The sequence below is a fragment of the Anastrepha ludens genome, chromosome 6 (genome assembly GCF_028408465.1).
Source record: "Anastrepha ludens isolate Willacy chromosome 6, idAnaLude1.1, whole genome shotgun sequence".
Lineage (NCBI taxonomy): Eukaryota > Metazoa > Arthropoda > Insecta > Diptera > Tephritidae > Anastrepha > Anastrepha ludens.
Genome location: NC_071502.1, coordinates 86466995 through 86483375, shown reverse-complemented (window position 1 = coordinate 86483375; position 16381 = coordinate 86466995). Strand labels below are relative to the sequence as shown.

The 16381-nt window shown below is 36.9% G+C and overlaps 1 protein-coding gene across 1 annotated transcript in view; it reads right to left on the bottom strand.

The window, feature by feature from the left end:
• Positions 1 to 16381, bottom strand: part of LOC128868053 (homeotic protein ocelliless-like) — a 90087-nt gene that overhangs the window by 18350 nt on the left and 55356 nt on the right. The gene's annotated exons all lie outside the window — the stretch shown is intronic.

Below are 16381 nucleotides of genomic sequence, written 5' to 3'. Positions count from 1 at the left end.
TTTATGTTTCTTGCTTTCAGCTGTGAAGTGCAAGGTGTTAAGAATGGAAGTCAACAAAGAGAAAATTCGGTACACATTACAGACACATTACAGTTTTTCTTTGATAAAGGCGAAAATGCAAGCCAGTCTGCTGAAATTGTGAATGGTGTTTAAGGTGCCGAGTTATTTACGTGCAATTTTGGTTTAGTCGACTCGGTTCAGGCATTTTTGTCGCCCCTCGCACAGGCAAGACCGTCATATAAGAAATCGAAAATATCACAGAAATAATTGCAGTTGACCGGCATGTTAGTAGTCGTAGCATCACTCAGGAGCTAAAGATCGGCCATAAAACCGTTTCAAACCGTTTATGCAAAAATAATAAGTTTATTATTAAATAATCGCGAAAAACGATAACAACTAAGCTTTTTGAACAGCTTTGACTATTTGTATACCTATTTTAATTTTCATAAAAAATCGAAGGAGATTGGCCAAAAAAGTAATCGAACTTTGTACAATATTAGCAAAAAATCCCAAAATATTGCATCCCAACTACACGGCATTTATTTTGGAATTTCAAGAAATATTTTTGGTATACAATTTTATAGCTTATTGAATTTTAGTCTAATAAAGTGCAAATTTAAAGACTTTAAAAAACTCCGTTAATTTTTTTCTAAATTGTTTCCTTGACGATGTTGCGCATTTTCTGCGTACAAGAAATGCCATGAGATTTGTTTTTATACATAAGTACATACATATGTACATTGCTTGTGCGTAAGTACAAATATAAACTTGTACGTGCATACATACAAGCAAAAGCGCTCCGTTTAGATGAATGCTTGTGTGTATTGGTATGCGCATCACAGACAAAGTGGCAGTAAATTCGGCGCCACACGCCACGACCTGCATTCTCGCACGTTTCAACATCTTCGATTTTTGGCTACCTTGGCAAAAGGAAGAGGTTCTCGTATTCTTTCGTGATTTTTTTTTTTTGTTGTAAAATTTTCTTAACCTTACATTCATATGTATATCTGCAATTCGGTACTGCCGCTGATCTATTGAAGTCAGTATTTTAGAAGGATTTTTCAACAGATTTGTATTAAATCATTGAACTCATCACAGGGGAAACTTTTTTTAAGAATAGTATTAATATATATAAATGCCTCAAAATGACTCTAGCCTTCACCATATTTAGAATTACAAACCGTGCCACAAAAGAAAACTTTTTTTTGTTAGCAAGGAAAATTTTCATATGCACCTAGAATAAGAAATTGTATGTAGTAGTGCTGCATTCTTGCCAATTTAATTTTTTAAACGACTTTAAACTTTCGAAGAGAAAAACGTAATCGGAAAAATCCATGGCGTATACTTTATTTCATGGGAGGAAAGTTGAGCAAGTTTCTTATGTTACTATAAAACAGCAAGGAAAACGAAGTAGAAGTATGGGCATACATATATAACATTAGCATATATATTTTCTCAAAACAATTCGCAAAGAAATTTCAAACATATTTAATGATCAATTTTTCAAAGGTCATAATTGTACTATAGTTGTCCTGGCGAAAAATAAAGAAATAGTTTTTTTCTGATAGCTGGAAGAAAGAGGATATTTCTTTCAATATGTATATTCATATCACTGAGTGAGTATAAGTCTTTGAAAGAAATTTTTTACTTAATCATTTAAAGTTATTTTAGAGTCCTTTATAATTTTACATTGAAAAGAAAATTAAAAACTGGGTATGCAGCATTACTATATAACATCTATAGTTTCACTAGCCGGTTAAATATGTAAACAGAATACATTATTTTACAGAGACGAAATCAGTATGAATCAACTTGCTACAGCTATCAGTTTGCAACTGATAATGCAAAATCGTCATGTGACATATCGCGCGATAGAGGCTTCCTTGGACATTAGTGGCACCACCGTACATTCAATATTGCATGATGCATTGATATTGTGTTTGATCGTCAAGAAGATTTGTTCTCGTTGGATACCGTATAATGTGACAATTGCCCAAAAAAAGACTTGTGCCGATCAGTGTAACGAATGGTGAGTCAAAGCAAATCAATGACATAATGGATATATGCATATAAGCTGGAAGCAAAACAGTAATCGACTAATGATGTATTTTTGTTCCCAAGCATGAAAATGTGAAATGAAATGTGAGGCCTGTTGAGCTCATTGAAACTTTTAAACAGCTTGTTTGGAGGTATGCACTTCTGTGTGGTCATAGTATTTTCAAAATTGGTTCAAGCGAATGCAGACCGTTCGGCACTTTGTCTACCATTAACTTTAAGAAGGTTTAGATTTTGAAATTTGACCATATTGCCTACTTCTTCTTCTTAATTGGCCCTATAACCGCTTACGCGATTTTGGCCGAGTTTAATAAAGCGCGCCAGTCGTTTCTTTCTCGTGCTAACCGGCGAGCTGGTACCGCATCGAATACTTTCAAAGCCGGAGCGTTTGTATCCATTCGGACGACATGACCCAGCCAACGTAGCCGCTGGATCTTTATTCGTTGCGCTATGTCTATGTCGTCGTAAAGCTCATACAGCTCATGGTTCCATCGTCTGCGATATTCGCCGTTGCCAACGTGCAAAGATCCAAAAATCTTACGCAGAATCTTTCTCTCGAACACTCCAAGCGTCGCTTCATCGGATGTTGTCATCGTCCAAGCTTCTGCGCCATAAGTTAGGACGGGCATGATGAGAGTCTTGTAGAGTGTTAGTTTTGTTCGTCGAGAGAAGACTTTACTGCTCAGTTGCCTACTTAGTCCAAAGTAGCACTTGTTGGCAAGAGAGATTCTACGTTGGATTTCAAGGCTGACATTGTTATCGGTGTTAATGCTGGTTCCTAAATAAACGAAGTCTTTTACAACCTCGAAATCATAACTGTCTACAGTGACGTGGGTGCCGATACGCGAGTGCGCCGACTGTTTGTTTGAAGACAGGAGGTACTTCGTTTTGTCCTCGTTCACCACCAAACCCATTCGCTTTGCCTCTTTATCCAGTTTGGAGAATTGAGAACTAACAGCGCGGTTGTTAAGGCCGATGATGTCAATATCATCGGCATACGCCAGCAATTGTACGCTGTTATAAAAAATTGTGCCTGAGCGAATAAGTTCTGCGGCTCGTACGATTCTCTCCAACATCAGGTTAAAGAAGTCACACGACAGCGAGTCAGCCTGTCTGAAAACTCGTTTGGTATCAAACGGCTCGGAGAGGTCCTTCCCAATTCTGACGGTGCTGCTGGTATTGAGCAACGTCATCTTACACAGCCGTATTAGTTTTGCGGGGATACCAAATTCAGACATAGCGGCATACAGGTAACTCCTTTCCGTACTGTCGAATGCAGCTTTGAAGTCGACGAAAAGATGGTGTGTGTCGATTCTCCTTTCATGGGTCTTTTCCAAGATTTGGTGTATTGTGAATATTTGGTCGATAGTAGACTTTCCAGGTCTGAAGCCACACTGATAAGGTCCAATCAGTTGGTTGACGGTGGGCTTCAGCCTTTCACACAATAAGCTTGCTAGAACCTTATAGGCGATATTTAGAAGACTAATCCCGCGGTAATTGGCACAAATTGCAGGATCCCCCTTCTTATGGATTGGGCAGAGCACACTTAAATTCCAATCGGCAGGCATGCATTCATCCGACCATATTTTGCATAGAAGCATCATGCACCTTACCAGCTCCTCGCCGCCATGTTTGAATAGCTCACCCGGCAGTCCGTCGGCGACCGCGGTTTTGTTGTTCTTTAGCCGTTATATCGCTATTCTCACCTCGTCATGATCGGGTAGCGGAACGACAATTCTGTCGTCAACGATTGGGGTATCGAGATCTTCACTTTCTCGGTGACATGCGCATTGCCTACTACAAAATGAATATTTCCGACACCAGCGTTTGAAACACAACCCCCCACCAGCACAGAACCACCTTCCTGCTTCACAGTAGTATTTTTGTTTTTCGCCTCACAAGTATTTTACAAGTACAGTATAAGTACAAAAAGTAGTTATTTAATTCTATTTTGTCGTTTTCCAGAAGCCTACGTCGCCAGTTATATTTATATATTCAGTGCCAAATTTCATGCGGACGCTCTTGTTTTTCAGAGAAGTAAAGGGCCTTTTTCGCTCAATTCGCCCGTAGAAGTAATTTTTTTCTTAACATATTTTGAACTGTTTCCTCACAAACCACTTTGTTAGTGTTTTTATTTAAAATTTTATACAGTTCTAGGGCCTATCCAAAGGACTTTTTTAACTTCTTCAAATAATGCAGGTTGAAAAACTGAAATATTTTGATAAAAGCAAAGACTTCATATGATGCAAACATTGTTTTCATTTTCATAACGCTCCGTGTTAATATAGCAACCTTTTTTTTTGTTTTTGTTTTTTAGCAAAATGCATCAATGTTGTGGTATAGCTTTTAGTTTTTCGTTTCGAACAAGTTTTAATTAAATTCTCTATGCAATTTCGCTTCAACATTTAACATTTCTTTACAACTACACTAGCGACACTAGCGGTTGATAAAAATATTAAAAATTAAAGATTTTGGGCGATAAAAAAGCTGGAATTGCCTGAAAGAAAAATCGCTTAACGTTCGGATAAGAGTTAATGTTTGGAATTTTGGAGAATTTTAGAGGTTTGACGATATCGAATGATGGAACTCGGAAGCTGAGCTCTTAAGTATTCCAGTTATTAGAATTAGGAAGTACGTGTAATAGGGTAGATTTTTATAGAAAGAGGGTTTTCATAGTAAAATATTTTCCTCTAATTTTCTCTGCCAATTCTTACACATATGAACTTTTGACAAACACGCCAAACTACTTAATTTTTTGTTGTTAGTATTAATAGAATCACTTTGTTCATTTTGTCTCCTTTGTTGCTGTCTCAGTGGAGGCTGCTACCACTCATACTGCAGTTTTTGCATCCTTACGCAATTACCATTTTATTAAATTACTGAACGCGCCAAGTTTTTGTCATCACACGACAACATTTGTGCATGTATGCGTGTGAGTGAGTGCGCGTGTGTGCCCATTTTGTGCCACGCAGAAGTGGTCAGTTGAGAAAATCCGAACTATTCACATGAAATTCTGGCTCAAAACTAGTTAAATTTTCCCAATTGCAGACCACCTTACAAATCATTTTAAGAGGAGAGTTTTTCGAGAGTGAGGCGAATGGTGACTACAGTTAGAACCTGCAATTATTTTGGGATTCGAGTTGAACTATAAGATGATGTGGCTCGTTCTCGTATTCAATTAATTTAAGTTTAGTGATGAATATTTACGAAATGTAACTCATTAAATTTGTAAAGTGAGTTATGGTAATTCAAGCAAAATTTATGTAGATTAAAAAAAGATTCCGAAAATATGTTCTACTGTGCAAAGGATAAAATCAGAGAACCCTGAATGATATACCGAAGCTCCCTCCCTATGGACTAATGGGGCACCTATCTACCTAATTTATCGAATATAACACTGTTCGGAGCTATAAAAAACGGAGCGCACAACCGGAAAGATTCCTGAGTTTCTTACGTGGAAAACAGAATGAAGGCGATCTACTATTATTAATTATTTTGGTAATATTTGTCAATTGCACAAGAGCGAAACCTATTTCAGTACGAAGTTAATTTTACTGTAATGACCTCATAGAAAATCCGTCCGTCATGGTAGCGATTGTCTTTTCGTTGATGCAACTTAGCATATGCTGGAGTCGATCCCCACCGTCGCACTACAATGTAGATAGCAAAATATCTGCTATGGGTTCATCGCCTTGTGTGCATTACATTTCGTCTGTCCTGTTATAGTGTATTTTTGTCACTTGAAATAATGCAGGAGATGAATGGACGACAGAGATAATTAATTTCATAAGCGGTGAAAAAAAACCGAGAGACAACTACTGCGATTTTATGGTGCTTGTATGCCATGTATTTTAATATTTCTGTTTAATGTATTTAAAGTGAATTTGCAAACTATGAAGAACTCAAAACATATCGTTTCAGCTTATTAAGTAAGCAAGTAAGTGATTAGAGAAGCAATTCCATTATAATTTTATGGACAGCGCGGTTGTCATTCAAGGGTAAGTACTTTTCACTTGCAGCCATTTCAGAGCTGCCTAACAATAATGAAGAAATGTTGACTCTTATACTCAGATTGGAGGCACTTTTCCCAATAGGATTTTATTGGCAAATCACGTGTGACTACAGTCAAAGTAAGCACACAATTTTTTTCAGTGTTAATTGATGGAAAGACTTACACCTCAAAGCGCACAATTTTATTACGAAAATCGACGCTCCGTGAAAAGTGTTTACAGGGCGCTCAGGCCAACTTATGGTGGCCCATTCTTGGTTTAATAGCTACATCAATATGCAAAATTGCCGTATTTGGGCTGAAAAGCGATCTGAAGCCATACAAGAACAGCCATTATATTCATTGTAAACAACAGATTGATACAGCCTATTGTCTGGAGAAATAGTCGGCCTATATATCTTCAAAGACGAGGATGGCGTCAATGTAACAGTGACTACGGTGCTACTTGCCATACAGTCTATACAGGCGCTGAAAAAAATGGATTTACTGCGTCGTCATTTCCGTGAGGACTTTATCTCTCCTCTAGGACCAGTTTATTAGCCACCAGTTGATAAGACTTTTACTTGTGGGAGTATGTCAAGTCTAAATGTTTTGGGAATAAACCAGCTTCGATTAAGGCATTGGAGGCCAACATTACAAAAGTTATTCACGAGATACCGACCGAAGTCCTCCATCGAGTCATTCAAAATTGATGTTTACGGATGGCCAAATTACGCGCAGTTGCGGCCAACATTTGAAAGAAATTATCTTTAAAAAATAAATTTCATGAATGGTTCTACACAAAAATAATAAAGATTGCCAAGTTAATTTGAATTTCCGTTGTTTTATTTCACTTTAAAATCCGATACCTCTAAATGTTTAACTATTTAAAAAAAATTCAAAAATGATTTATACTTTTTCCGAAGGGGCTGACGAAAGAGGAATGATGAGAGGAATGGAATGCTGAGGTGGCGATTCCCTCTACATGTATTTTTTTGCATTCGTCATGCAAATTTTTTACACGAGTATAAAAAATATTTCGAGCAGATTGGCCAGGACCTCAATAGAGTACCAAATGGTTGACGATTTGTCAGTCCGAGACCGGTCCTTGGTACTGGCGCTATGATATGTTAACAGTATCAGTCATATTACGAATGTAAACGTTTTTTATAACTCCCTTCTTGCCCGAATAGAATCATACCCACTTACATACAAAAAAACCAGTTAGTATTAATAAGACTGTATACAGAAAATTGCTGTGTATTGCACTTTTTAACAAGAGTAGATATTTTCTATAAAAAACAAATACTTCGTTTACTCAGAAACAACAAATGGTAAAAAGCAAACCAAAAACACTAAATTTACAGCTAACTCTCTGCATAAAAAACCCGAGCAACTCTCGAAGCACTTTCCAATTGAACAAACCTAAAAATAAATAAAAATCAGCTGTGTGAGTTGGCTCTATCACGACGGAAACACTCAATCCTCTGAGTCATAATGCAAGTCTTAACCGCGGTTAAGCTCTTGATGTAGAAATTCGAAAATATCTTATTTATCATTACTATTTTCATATTGCATTGCAATTAATCCTTAAGTGGTGAATTTTTGGTACAAATGGCACCAGCCATGGTTCCACTTTCACTAGCGCCGCATCATCTTAGTACCAGTCAATTTCCTACAGGGACAGCTATTCAATGGTATGTAGGCATATGCTACTTTACCATTGTTGTTATTGCGCTTTTTGCGCTCATTTTTGTCGCATTACTGGCGACCGAGGAAAACTGAAGTTGTGACGTTGTTGCGTTGTTGCTGGTTAATGTAATTGCACTTTGAGGTTATGTTGCATGCCAGTGGTTGATTAAAGTTTGTCGCTTACCGTAAGTGTAGCAAAAGAATATTTGAGGTTCACCGCCAGCTGACAGAGAGAGGGAGAATGTGAGAAGGCGAGAAGGCGAGCATGTGAACAAAGTGTTAGGGTGATGGCTGTCATTTAAAAGCACGCAGGTTGGTATGAAAAGTAAAAAAGTGGAAGAGATGTTAGTTCGCTGGTAAAAATATGGATTGATAACAATGAAGTGCTGACAGATAAATTATTTTCCTTTTTTACGTTTTTTTTTTCTGTTTTTATTGTAACTGCTTGCGCATAAAATGAAATTTATTTGTAATTTAATGGGTCGTCATTCAAATTGTAAATAGCGGGTATGACTTACGATTACGTTAAGGTGATGGAATTCTGAGGGTTTGTTGTTGTTATAGGAGCATATAACATTCCCTTTAAAATTTTGTGAAATACTACTGAAGTGGCAGTCCTTGGTGGAATATAAATAAAGGTAATTGCCGAAACGCAGAATCGACTATCGTGGGAATGAGATGATTTAGGTAATCAGAGCCTGTTTTAATCAGTTAATAGAGTTATTAGTCAATAAATTACAGTATTACGAGACAATAATTTAGAACAATCATAATATATTAATTTCTCACTTCTCCTCTATATAACCACTCCCTACTTTCATGGATACACTGAAGAGCAAAACTGTAACAAAATGTAATACTTTCTATTTCAACACATTTTTTTTAGACATGTTTTAACAAATAAAATATTTTTTTTTGCATAACTTTATTGGCATGTATGTACTCTCTCTCTCAAACCGGTTTGGTGTCAATGCAACAACAACAACACTAGTAGCAAGCAATAATGCAAATAAAGACAAATGTTACAGTTTTGCACTCAACCCATTTTTTATTTTTTACAATAAATAAAATAAATATTAATAAGATGTCCAATATCCTTTGGATTTTTTCAGCTCGTGGATACGATTGGGCATACTTCGTGTATACCTCAAGACAAAGTCAGTCGGAATAGCATCCCATACATCGCGTGTTCGCTCCCACAGCTCATTAACTCCACTGGGCGGACTTGAATATTCGGCAAGCTTCGATTTTACATGACTCCATAAATTTTCGATTGGGTTCATGTCCGGTGATTGTGGAGGCCACTTCAAGTTACGAAATTTTTGGCGTTGCATCCAATTTCGTACAACATGTGCGGTGTGCTTAGGGTCATTGTCTTGCTGAAAAATTACTTTTTCAGCAGCAAGACCCATACTTTCCACTACACCCGGCAGATTTTGTTGCAATATGGCCAGGTATTCCTCTTTCCGCATTATACCGTCTATTTGTACTAAAGGACCCACACCATTTTTGGAAATGCAGCCCCACACCATAATGGAGCCACCACCATGTTTTACTGTCTGCTTGATGTGATGTGGCTGGACTGCATTTGGGTCTTTAACCCAATACCAAGCCCGACCATCTGACTGAAATCGATTGATTTTGGTTTCATCAGACCAAATAACCTGCAATCGTTTTGAAATTTTATGAAAAAAGGTCTTTTATAATCCATTTATAAAGACGTACCAGATCCCAATCTTCAGCTGTCCAGCTTTGGTGAGCCGCAACAAAATCCCGCCTCAACCGCACATGTCTTTTTGTCAGCATTGGCTTGGTTTTCTTCTCCGCTGCCTTTAGCCCCAGTTTTGACAGGCTGCGCCTGGCTGTCCACTGACTGGCATCAATATCCAGCATCTTTAGTGCTTCTTTGGGAGTGACCGCCTTGCTGCTTGTTACCAAATTTGCCAGATGGCGGGCATCGCGGTCGCTTATCTTCCTTGGCCGGTCTCCTTTGTTACTGGGAACAGCGTCTGGTACATTTTTCCGCAGCCTTTGCACAGCCATGTGGCTCACTTCGAATTGTTTAGCTATTTTTCTTATAGACTCGCCCTTCTTCAGCAAATCAATTATTTGGCGTTGTACTTCCCGATTTAACATTTTGTCTTATTCACGGTCACGTTTATAATAATTAAAAATCCACCAAATATATAATTACGAGAAAAATAACGGAAAATTTGAAAATTAAGAGTGAGTGCAAAACTGTAACATTTGTCTTTATTTGCATTATTGCTTGCTACTAGTGTTGTTGTTGTTGCATTGACACCAAACCGGTTTGAGAGAGAGAGTACATACATGCCAATAAAGTTATGCAAAAAAAAATATTTGATTTGTTAAAACATGTCTAAAAAAAAATGTGTTGAAATAGAAAGTATTACATTTTGTTACAGTTTTGCTCTTCAGTGTATATCGATTCGGAAATAATAAATATTTTTTAGCGCAATATTTTAGATCAAATTTCATATTATTACATTGGCGAGCATAACTGAAAGCATAGTGATTTTTTTTAATATGATATTTACAATGTTTTTCTATTTAACATTTGCGTGTAATTATTATCACTTTTTTCCAATATTGCTTTTACCTTTAACCAAACTCATACGTCTGTAATAAACTCCCGAACTTTATAAAAAACTTAAAAAAATTAAAGAAATGTTTATCTAAATTTGGAGCGCTCAATCTTAACTAAAAACATCTTTGCCATTGCCTGCCGATGGGCGACCGCTATTATGTTTTTCTTAAGTTTGGCGTTTCACCGAGGCTCGAACCGACGTTCTCTCTGTGAATTCCGAATGGTAGTCACGCACCAACCCATTCGGCTACGGCGACCGCCAACTAAAATCACATACCTGTAACAAACTTTCGAACTTATACAAAATTTGAAAAAATTTCGTTTACATTTTTACATAACTTTCCAATCTTAATATTTAGAAAATCTTTAGAAAAATGAAATTTTCCTAAAATAAGTGCAGGTATTAAAGGACCAAAAACTCGCGTTGATTTTTAATAATTTGTTTATCCACATAAAAATTCATTTCTTGTGGAAGGAAATGCCCCAACTTTTTCAATAGAATTAAAAAAAATGCCAGTTTTAATAATAAAAAAAAAGTATAATAATAATAAAGTAATTAAAAAATATTATAAAAATAAAACGCATGAACCGCCACAAAAAAATTCATTTAGTTCGAGAACAACTGCTTTGAAAAACAGCGTCGCTTTAATAGGTCTATTTATAAGTTCGTGCGGTTTTACAACAGATGGCGTAACTTGATTATTATTCCATCGATCCACATTTCCAAACATTCATTGGAGAGCTACTGTCGTAAGGCACAAACGTCAGTATAAGTTTTTTATTTGAAGCGTAAACAACAATATTTTTACCACACTTGAAAATGTCGAATTTCGTGCCAAATAATGTGTTTTTGCGGGGAATTCTTCTTCATTATTTTAATATGAAGAAAAAAGCAGCCGAAAGTCATCGTATCTTGGTGGAAGTTTATGGTGAGCATGCTCTATCTGAGCGAACGTGCCAGAAGTGGTTTGCACGCTTTAAAAGTGGTGATTTTGGCTTGGAAGACGAAGAACGCGAGGGTGCGCCGCCAAAGTTCATGGATACCGAATTGGAGGAATTGCTCGATCAAGATCCGGCTCAACGCAAGAAGAGGTTGCAAAAACTTTGGGAGTTGATCAATCAACCATTTCCAAACGTTTAAAAGCCATGGGAATGATCCGAAAGGTAGGCCATTGGGTGCCGTATGAATTGAAGCCAAGAGACGTTGAACGCCGTTTTATGGCATGCGAACAACTGCTTCAACGGCACAAAAGAAAGGGTTTTTTGCATCGAATTGTGACTGGCGATGAAAAGTGGGTCCACTACGACAATCCAAAACGTCGGGCAACGTATGGATACCCTGGCCATGCTTCAACATCGACGTCGGCGCAGAATATTCATGGCCTGAAGGTTATGCTGTGTATCTGGTGGGACCAGCTGGGTGTTGTGTATTATGAGCTACTGAAACCGAATGAAACGATTACGGGGGATGTCTACCGACGACAATTGATGCGTTTGAGCCGAGCACTGCGAGAAAAACGGCCGCAATACGCCGATAGACACGACAAAGTTATTTTGCAACATGACAATGCTCGGCCACATGTTGCACAAGTGGTCAAAACATACTTAGAAACGCTCAAATGGGATGTCCTACCCCACCCGCCGTATAGTCCAGACCTTGCGCCATCCGATTACTATCTCTTCCGATCGATGCAACATGGCCTGGCTGACCAGCACTTCCGTAATTACGATGAAGTCAAAAAATGGATCGATTCGTGGATTGCGGCAAAACCGACCGAATTTTTCACAAAGGGAATCCGTGAATTGCCAGAAAGATGGGAAAAAGTAGTAGTAAGCGATGGACAATATTTTGAATATTAAATTTGTAACCATTTTACGTCAATAAAGTTTCAAATTTCGAAAAAAACCGCACGAACTTATTCATAGTCCTATTAGCAAATGCAAAGTGAAGATTTTCGACTATGACGCGACAATAAAATAAGTCTTAATTGGAGATAAGACCTCAGTTTTTAATTACGACCTCGAAACAACTAAGCAAGCGAGTCAATTACTCTTCATCAGCTTTGTTAATGATATATCTGAGTGTTTTCAATTTTCTCAAATTTCTTTTATACGCAGCCAATTTACAAAAATTGAAATCAATTTGAAGTCTTTCCGAGCAGTGTAAGTTCCAGTCAGATTTCAATAACGTCATGGACTGGTGACATAAAAGTTTTGGGAAATTTTTTCAGATATTATTTTCTAAGTCTATGCAGTTATGTGCTACCTCATGTTTAAACAAGAAATCGCGTCTCACCGTAAGCAGTGTATGATAGTCGATTCTAACATAACCTAAACGTCATAAACCAAGCTCAGACGTATAGTAAACAAACTGCTTCGACATATTAGTGATTTTGTTTTGGTGTCATATACTTTTGGTTTTGTGAAAATGTCTGATTTTGTGCCGAATAATCGTCATTTGCGGGAAGTGTTGATTTTCCTCTTTCATATGAAAAAAACGGCGGCTGAGGCACACCGAGAGCTATAAAAACTTTATGTAGATGCTGCTTTAAGTAAAACAACGTGCCGGGATTGGTTCGGTCGCTTCAAAGACGGTGATTTTAATGTTGACGATCGTCCTTGTGAAGGAAGGCCAAAAACCTTCCAGTACGCTGAATTGGAGGCATTGCTCAATGAGGAGCCATGTCAAACGCAGAAGAGCTCGCTTCAGTATTAGGAGTTACCCGCCTTATGAGTTAAAACCAAGGGATGTTGAACGTCGTTTTTTCGCCTGTGAACAACTGCTCCAGCGGCAAAAAAATAAGAGTTTTCTTCATCGCATCGGGACGGATGATGAAAAATGAATTCATTACAGCAATGCAAAGAAAAGAAAGTCATGGAGACTGCCCGGTCATCCTTCTACGTCGTCGCCTCGGCCGAATATTCACGCTGCGAAGGTTATGCTATGTATTTCGTGGGACCAAGTTGGAGTTATTTCTTATAAACTGTTATAACCAAGCGAAACCATCACTGGGGATCGGTATCAACTTCAATTGATGCGATTGAGCCGAGCACTGCGCGAGAAGCGGCCACAATACGCGGAGAGGCAAGAAAAAGTGATTCTACAGTATGACAACGCTCGGCCTCACGTTGCCAAACCCGTTAAAACCCACCTGGAAACACTAAAATGGGAAATCCTACCCCATCCCGCCATATTCTCCAGATATTGCGCCGTCCGATTATCACCTGTTCCGATCGATGGCACATGGACTAGCTGACCAGCAGTTCCATTCATATGCAGGCTTCAAAAAATGGCTTGATCGGTGGATAGCCTCAAAAGATGAACAGCTTTACCACAATGGTATACAAGATCTACCAGAAAGATTGGAAAAAGTAGTAGCCAGCGATGGGCAATACTTTAAATGATTCACTTGGAACCATTTTTTCAGAATAAAGTTATTTTTTAATTGAAACGCCTAATAATCAAAAAGTAATATCTTAAAAACTTATATATTAATCCTTGTAGAAAACGTTCGCCAATTTGAAAAAAATCACTCTGGTCAATAAAATCCATTTAGGAAATCGTAACAATCATTTCCAGGATTAAAATCTCGGCATTAGTGTAATTTCACGAAGTGCAACTGCTTTGAAAGAGATGAAATAGATTTTGAAGAAGAAAGATTGTAAAATTTATAAGCTAAGTCTACACTCATTTTTTTCACAGAAGTATCCATGCCCCTGGATTTTTCTTTATAAGTATATAAATGTGTAGATTCTTTGCAGTTTATGCACTGGTTTTGCCTGGACTATAATTTTGCAATACATCGAGGTCTAAACCTATTCAACTACAGAAAAATTCATCAACTAAATAGAAAGTAAGGGACTTACTATCAGTCATTACTTTTTGAGAGAGGATGGTATCGGTTTCGTTAATAGCAAAAAGTGGATCCGATATATCAAAAATATATACTGTATGGATCAAAATGGTGTATTGAAGTTTTTATTTGATGTAGATGATTTTAAAAAAAGAATTATATTTAGTTGTAAAATTTTTATATGGCCTTTGATAGTCTCCTTTATATGGATAACTCATATAACTCATACCTCTCTCTTGTACTGCCATGGATATCTGTTAATAAGTGTACAAGTAGTAAACAGATATATTTTACTCGCACATCACGGAGTACATACCTATTACACTAAATTTTAGTTTAAAGATTTCTTGAAGACTTTTACTTCGTTACAGTGTCTTTAAGCTGATTATACCAAAGTTTATCACACTGGAAAATGTTTACCTACTTCAAATTCTAGCTTCTCTTGGGATATTCTAGACAGAAAATTATAAATGCAAATATCTGTAATAAAGCAATGAGCCGTATTCACCCTCGGATAATGCTTTTATAAGCATGAATTTCCATAAAATTATATGCACATACGAGTATATGTACTACATTCTCACATATATAGGTGCATATTAGATAATCAAACATATGCTTGGTATATCATGCAGTAATACTGTTATTTTCCATGCCTTTCTCGTGTTTCATTATCCCATCCAATTAGGTTAATCACACGTCAAAGTACGCATTTCAAGCACACGGCGTATACGTAACCTTTTGTTGAGCCATCACTGAGTAGCAAATTGAATCTACTAACTGAAGCTAATAACTGTGTAGTAAGATATTGCGCAGAACAAAAGTAAATAATTAGCGTGAGTTCTGCCGGGGCTGTATGTAGGAGCTTGCCAATGCGGCAAAATTTGATCAAAAGGAGTCTGCTGAATTCCTCGTCTTCACAGCAGTTTGGGTTAGTTGCAGAAAAAGTATTACAAATATATTTATAAGCAAGCAAATTCGTTGTGAACAACAACTACGCAAGTAACTGTAAAAACGAAAACGCATCGCAACTAATTCTAGTAAAAGTTGGAAATAGAGTTTGATGGACTTTGCTTGTTTGCGATGGATTTCGCTGGATATTTTATTTGCGAAAATATAAATAAGTGCAAACTTATTTCTGGCAGAGAAATAAGAAAAGAGAAAAGTTATAAGTAGAGCTGAAGAAATCGTATTGTGTCACGAAAGCGTGTGAAGTTTGTAAGAAAAGCGAAAAATACCACGAAAGCAAAGCTAAAAAAAAAAACAGAATAAACAAAAACTACAAATAAAAGCGAAAAAGTGGAAAAGAAATTGTTAAGGACTATGTAAAAAAAAAGAAATATGAGCGGTAAGCGAATGAAATTGAGTCGAAAGTCTAAAATAATATCAAAACTGTCATGACAGGTGTCGCCACTAGTGACGCAAGTGAGTAGATAAAAAGAAAATGCGTTGGCGTGAAAAGATATAGAAATGTAATACCTGCTGCAATACTCGTAAATATTATGAAAGAAATGGACACAAATACAAATAAAAATGAGAGGTACAAAAAGAGGATAGATAAGTAGAGCTCTAGCGCTGTTTGCTCAAAGAAAAAGTATAAAAAATATTCCTATGAAGAATAAGCACTTTTTATGAAGCAGCTAGCAAATAGCTGGCATGCGCTGCTCTACCTTTAAAGCAAAGTATTTTATACTAACGCCGTAGGGTACACATAAATTTTTAGTTTTTCCACCTTCTATAAGAATATATATAAATTATTTAGATTTGCAATACGAGAGCAGACGACATATAACTGAACGCGAAAGTAAAGTTTTCTATTATGCGGAGTTTTCATAAAAGAAAGAAATGCATTCACAAAATTGTATCTGTGAAATTTCCGACCTTCTCACCCAATTCAAATCCCGTATTAAATCATATCTTGAAGACGATTTTTAAAAATATCTTTCAAAAAATATTTTTTATAAAAAATGTTCTCTGTGAGATAATTTTTATCAAAAACGTTATTTCTTGAGTACCCAACTGAAATCCCGCACTAAATCGAGTTTCTAAAACGAGATTTAGAATTATTTGTTTATAAATAAAACATATTAAATTTTTTTTTTTTTATAAATGGTTGGTTGGTTAGAGTGGTGATTCATCCAGAATCCAACTAGCGCTTCCGCACCATTTTGTTGCCACATCCTC